This window comes from Syngnathus typhle, unplaced genomic scaffold, assembly GCF_033458585.1.
Source record: "Syngnathus typhle isolate RoL2023-S1 ecotype Sweden unplaced genomic scaffold, RoL_Styp_1.0 HiC_scaffold_162, whole genome shotgun sequence".
Taxonomy (NCBI): Eukaryota; Metazoa; Chordata; class Actinopteri; order Syngnathiformes; family Syngnathidae; genus Syngnathus; species Syngnathus typhle.
The window spans coordinates 146,182-152,488 of record NW_026872068.1 but is presented as its reverse complement, the minus strand read 5'-3'; the positions used below and the strand labels follow the sequence as shown (position 1 = coordinate 152,488).

The following is a 6,307-nucleotide window of genomic DNA, read 5'->3' as shown; positions in this document are numbered from 1 at the left end:
TCATGCCAGAAAGAGACGTGTGCGGTACTGTGTTTTATTATAAACACTTTGTAGTTTTACCACAGATCAAGTCTATAACATTCACTGTCGCATCATGACGTAGTCTAGTGCATGCAGTCGGATTCTCTGAACGCTGTGGTCGTCTTCTCCCCACTTCCTATGATTCCCCTTTAACATCTTTCCTTGACCTTGTGATGTTTTCCATCAAAATGGAGGAAGAGGTTAGGAAAGACTAAAAAGCATTGTTTGACTAATCTACCACATCCTATCATCTGGTGGCATGTCTCGAGCATCTGAATCTTATGCAGGCTTAAAGGTACGGCGGAGGCTGATTTACTTCCGGGTGGATCATCAAGACGATTGGTCCTCAATTGTCAATCATTCTGGAGAATTTTACTAATACTGTCGTACGTGCTCTTTCCAGTTTTCGCTTTCTGTGCATGCATACTTTCAAAAAGTATCTTTGAAGTGTCTGAGAAGAAGAGAAAGGCCTCAGAAAGGCGTTGTTTACTTGTGTGTCTATCGTGTAATATGTCTTGTCACCGTGGGATAGGGAAAACGTAATTTCGATGTCTTTGTGTGTCTCGGCATGTGAAGATGTTGACAATAAAGCAGACTCTGACTTTGAAAAAGAGAGAAACAAGACCAGAGTTGCGCATGCCCATTTTTTATAAAAGTGCACCGTAAAAAATGGCTGTGAAATCTACAGTTAATTACTATATATATATATATATATATATATATATATATATATATATATATATATATATATATATATATATATATATATATATATATATATTAATGATATATATATGATAGATATATATATATATATCATATGATATATATATATCATAATGAAATCAATAATTATCATATAAATATCATATAAAAATGATGACTTTAATAATCATTATGTCATAATGACTTACCATGGCATTATTTTTATTCCATTTTTTCCGTTTTCTTTTTCACTGGCGGGTATGGGGTGACATGGGCTGACATGAATTCATCCAATGAGGATCGAGTGTGTTCAACGGTCCTGCTTTGAATGGCCAATCACGTCAAAGTGAACGGGACAAATCGCAATCACAGCGCTTGCATCTCTGGCTCCGACAACAACTTTTCTCATAAGACCTTGTCTTGTATTGTGTGTTTTTTTGTTGTCTTTCTATGTGTTTGCGTCGTCTGTGTTCATTTGTTTCACTTTGGCTGCGAAAACGGCACCGAGAGAGCGCTGTTTTTCGATCGCGAGAGAGAGGGCAGACAGAGCTAGCTACTGGTAACGTTAACTGTTAGCTAGCTTGTGATAGCAGTAACTTTAACTGACCAGATTCTCTTTTTTTTAAACTTACTGAAGCCACAAAATGGTATATGACACATGTAGTACTTGCTGCGACAGTACGATGGTCGTTACTGTGTCGTTATTTTATATTTTTATGCTGCGCAAGAGAAGAGTATTTTCCCGCCTTTCTGTTTTTCAACACCTTCTCCGCCTCCGTATGCGTTTTCCTTCCGGAGGCAGCACCACCAAGCACACGTCGCGACGTCCAGAAACTCGGTAAGTAGGACTACTATCACTATAAGTAATAAAATCAAATAGTAATACACAAGTAGTAATCAGTTTGCTTGCCATCAGTTACTATATATGCTCCTTTTATCTGTTTTATGTACAGCTTGTAAGATATGTATGCTCCCTGCCCTGTTTTTACAGTCATTCATGTGAACCAGATCATTTATAAAATGGACTGCTGTGAAATATGATTTTTGTTATGTCTGACTTTAAGGAGAGACAATCCTGACTGCAAAAAAATGGATGCTGTCGATCGAGGGGAGGGTCATAATCCCACCTGCTGCTCACGTGGCTGACTTCACCACTGCCTTGGCTGGCCACTCTCTTCGCCTGTTACTATGTTTTCAACCTAGAGTATCAGGGGGAAACCTGCACAACTTTGGAGTTTATTCAGAGGTATTAACCGATAAAATTATATACCTAACTTTATTCCCACTGGCATTTCTATATCTCTCTGATAATTGCAATTGTCTCAACCTCTAACTCATTTCATATGTTTTTGGTTAGGATTAATCCTGACTCCACCAAGTGCAGTGCCAAGGAGCAGATGAGCCGGAAGACTGGGAGAGTGGTGAGGAGGAAGACTTGATACATGAACCCCCATGTGATCTCCTTCATCATGGAGTTCATGAAGGCTTCACTTCATGGAGGCTAACTGACTAGATACAGGTGAGGTTCAGATAACGGTCACAACTAATTTGCATATCAGCTGTTTCAATGCAGAGATTTATTTTCTCTCCGATTTAACTTGCGACATATTCAAATCGATTTTTAAGTCCCATGGGCTCACCACCTGTGGGAGGGGCCAAAGGGGTCGGGTGCATTGCAAGCTGGGCGGCGGCCAAAGGCAGGGACCTTGGCGGTCTGATCCCCGGCTGCAGAAGCTGGCTCTTGGGACATGGAATGTCACCTCTCTGGCTGGAAAGGAACCCGAGCTGGTGTGCGAGGCAGAAAAGTTCCGACTAGATATAGTCGGACTTGCCTCCACGCACAGTTTGGGTTCCGGTACAAGCCCTCTCGAGAGGGGCTGGACTCTCTTCCACTCTGGAGTTGCCCACGGTGAGAGGCGTCGAGCAGGTGTGGGTATACTTATTGCCCCCCGGCTGGGCGCCTGCACATTGGGGTTCACCCCGGTGAACGAGAGGGTAGCCTCCCTCCGCCTTCGGGTGGGGGGACGGGTCCTGACTGTTGTTTGTGTCTATGCACCAAACGGCAGTTCAGAGTACCCACCCTTTTTGGAGTCCCTGGAGGAGGTGCTGGAGAGCGCTCCTTCTGGGGACTCCATCGTTCTACTGGGTGACTTCAAAGCTCACGTGGGCAATGACAGTGAGACCTGGAAGGGCGTGATTGGGAGGAACGGCCCCCCCGATCTGAACCCGAGCGGTGTTCTATTATTGGACTTCTGTGCTCGACACGGATTTTCTATAATGAACACCATGTTTAAAACTAAGGGTGTCCATGTGTGCACTTGGCACCAGGACACCCTAGGCCGCAGTTCGATAATCGACTTTGTAGTCGTGTCATCGGATTTGCGGCCGCATGTTTTGGACACTCGGGCGAAGAGAGGGGCGGAGCTGTCAACTGATCACCACCTGGTGGTGGGTTGGCTCCGATGGTGGGGGAAGATGCCGGTCCGACCTGGCAGACCCAAACGTTCTGTGAGGGTCTGCTGGGAACGTCTGGCGGAATCCCCTGTCAGGAAGAGCTTCAATTCCCACCTCCGGCAGAACTTTTCCCACGTCCCGGGGGAGGCGGGGGACATTGAGTCCGAGTGGACCTTGTTCCGCGCCTCCATTGTTGAGGCGGCCGAGCGGAGCTGTGGCCGTAAGGTCATTGGTGCCTGTCGTGGCGGCAATCCCCGAACTCGCTGGTGGACACCGGCGGTAAGGGATGCCGTCAAGCTGAAGAAGGAGTCCTATCGGGCCGTTTTGGCCTGTGGGACTCCCGAGGCAGCTGACAGGTACCGGATGGCCAAGCGGAACGCGGCTTCGGCGGTTGCTGAGGCAAAAACCCGGGCGTGGGAGGAGTTTGGCGAGGCCATGGAAAATGACTTCCGGACGGCTTCGAGGAAATTCTGGTCCACCATCCGGCGTCTCAGGAGGGGGAAGCAGTGCAACGTCAACACTGTTTACAGTGGAGATGGCGTGCTGCTGACCTCGACTCGGGACGTCGTGTGTCGGTGGGGAGAATACTTCGAAGACCTCCTCAATTCCACCGACACGCCTTCCATTGTGGAGGCAGGGCCTGGGGACTCAGAGGCGGACTCTCCAATCTCTGGGGTTGAAGTCACTGAGGTAGTTAAAAAACTCCTCGGTGGCAAGGCCCAGGGGGTGGATGAGATCCGCCCGGATTTCTTAAGGGCTCTGGATGCTGTGGGGCTGTCATGGCTGACACGTCTCTACAGCATCGCGTGAACATCGGGGACAGTGCCTCTGGATTGGCAGACTGGGGTGGTGGTTCCCCTCTTTAAGAAGGGGGACCGGAGGGTGTGTTCCATTTACAGGGGAATTACACTCCTCAGCCTCCCTGGTAAGGTCTATTCAGGGGTGCTGGAGAGGAGGGTCCGTCGGGAGGTCGAACCTCGGATTCAGGAGGAACAGTGTGGCTTTCGTCCTGGCCGTGGAACAGTGGACCAGCTCTTCACCCTCAGCAGGATCCTCGAGGGTGCATGGGAGTTCGCCCAACCAGTCCACATGTGTTTTGTGGACTTGGAGAAGGCGTTCGACCGTGTCCCTAGGGAGGTCCTGTGGGGGGTGCTTCGGGAGTACGGGGTACCGAGCCAACTGATAAGGGCGGTTCGGTCCGTGTATCACCGATGCCAGAGTTTGGTCCGCATTTCCGGCAGTAAGTCGGATTCGTTCCCAGTGAGGGTTGGACTCCGCCAAGGCTGCCCTTTGTCACCGATTCTGTTTATAATTTTTATGGACAGAATTTCTAGGCGCAGCCGAGGCGTTGAGGGTGTCCGGTTTGGGGACCTCAGCATCGCGTATCTGCTTTTTGCAGACGACGTGGTGCTGTTGGCTTCTTCAGGCTGTGAGCTCCATCTCTCACTGGAGCGGTTTGCAGCCGAGTGCGAAGCGGTTGGGATGAGGGTCAGCACCTCCAAATCCGAGTCCATGGTCCTCGATCGGAAAAGGGTGGAATGCCCTCTCCGGATCGGGGATGAGATCCTGCCCCAAGTGGAGGAGTTTAAGTATCTTGGGGTCTTGTTCACGAGTGAGGGGAGGATGGAGCGCGAGATCGACAGGCGGATCGGTGCAGCGTCGGCAGTAATGCGGACTCTGTACCGGTCCGTCGTGGTAAAGAGAGAGCTGAGCCAAAAGGCAAAGCTCTCAATTTACCGGTTGATTTACGCTCCTACCCTCACCTATGGTCATGAGCTATGGGTCGTGACCGAAAGAACGAGATCCCGGATACGAGCGGCCGAAATGAGTTTTCTCCGCAGGATGTCCGGGCTCTCCCTTATAGAGATAGGGTGAGAAGTTCGGTCATCCGGGAGAGACTCGGAGTAGAGTCGCTACTCCTCCACGTTGATAGGAGCCAGATGAGGTGGCTCGGGCATCTCATCAGGATGCCTCCTGGACGCCTCCCTGGGGAGGTGTTCCGGGCATGTCCCACCGGTAGGAGACCCCGGGGACGACCCAGGACGCGCTGGAGAGATTATGTCTCTCAGCTGGCCTGGGAACGCCTTGGGATCCCCCGGGATGAGTTAGAGGAAGTGGCTGGGGAGAGGGAAGTCTGGGAGTCCCTCCTGAAGCTGCTGCCCCCGCGACCCGACCCCGGATAAGCGGAAGAAGATGGATGGATGGATGGATGGATGGATGGATGGATGGATGGATGGATTTTTAATCATCTCATGAGTAATCGTTACATCCCTACTAATAATATAACTCCAACCTTGCTAATTGCATGAGTGTTCCTGCAGCCAGTGACACACTTCCTATCAGGAACAAGTATCTTGACATGACAACGACATCACCATCATAATTCTTAATGTATTTTCTTCTTTAATTTCAGGGCTCCTGTTTTGTCCAAGCCCAAGGAAGTTTTGTCTAAAAGGTTTGGTAATGTGCTTTATGTTCCTGTTCACAAAAAAATAAATAACCCTGTTAACAAATTTCTTGTTGTCTGTAGTTAATTGAAATATTTTAGAATATGGGTCATTCTATTAATGATTAATATTAAATCACTGATTCAGCATTTAAATTGTACAGTGAGAAACTCAATTTACAATGATTACCTGGTACCTACTCTTACTGCATTGCCATATACAATACAGTTCATTTGTTTGTACAGTAAATAAACCAGTTATGTAAAGGCAACTGAAAGCGCGGTATTTCATTGATATTTATTCTGCAGTTAAGCAACTAATACTGTAAATGCAACTAAAATCACAGTTTTTAATTTTTTTAGTATAGTTAAAACATCTAACTAAATAAAACTGAAATCACAGTATTTAAATGTTATTTTGTATACAGTTAAACAACTAATACTGTAAACGCAACTGGAATCACAGTATTTAATTGTTATTTAGCATACAGTTAAAACATCTAATACTATAATTACAACTGAAATCACAGTATTTAATACCGTTAATGGAGAGGGCGATTCTTTCCTGAATTTCAAGAAAATCTTCCGCCTTACCTTTCATGTTAGGCATAATTAATAGATTGGTGTCAGTTCAGATGGCCCCAGGCATTATTCACCCCGCCTTAGGTCACCTCCGCTGGG

General features: G+C 47.5%; 1 long non-coding RNA gene across 2 annotated transcripts; it reads left to right on the top strand.

Moving 5' to 3' along the window:
- The first annotated feature begins 876 nt into the window (after positions 1–876).
- On the top strand, positions 877–5,694 carry LOC133148807 (uncharacterized). 2 transcript variants are annotated; one of them, XR_009712855.1, is made up of 4 exons: positions 877–1,564; positions 1,791–1,972; positions 2,084–2,245; positions 5,594–5,694. It is a non-coding gene; the product is annotated as an uncharacterized LOC133148807 (long non-coding RNA). The 2 variants fall into 2 exon arrangements; XR_009712854.1 differs by having other exon boundaries at positions 879–1,972.
- Positions 5,695–6,307: the final 613 nt, after the last annotated feature.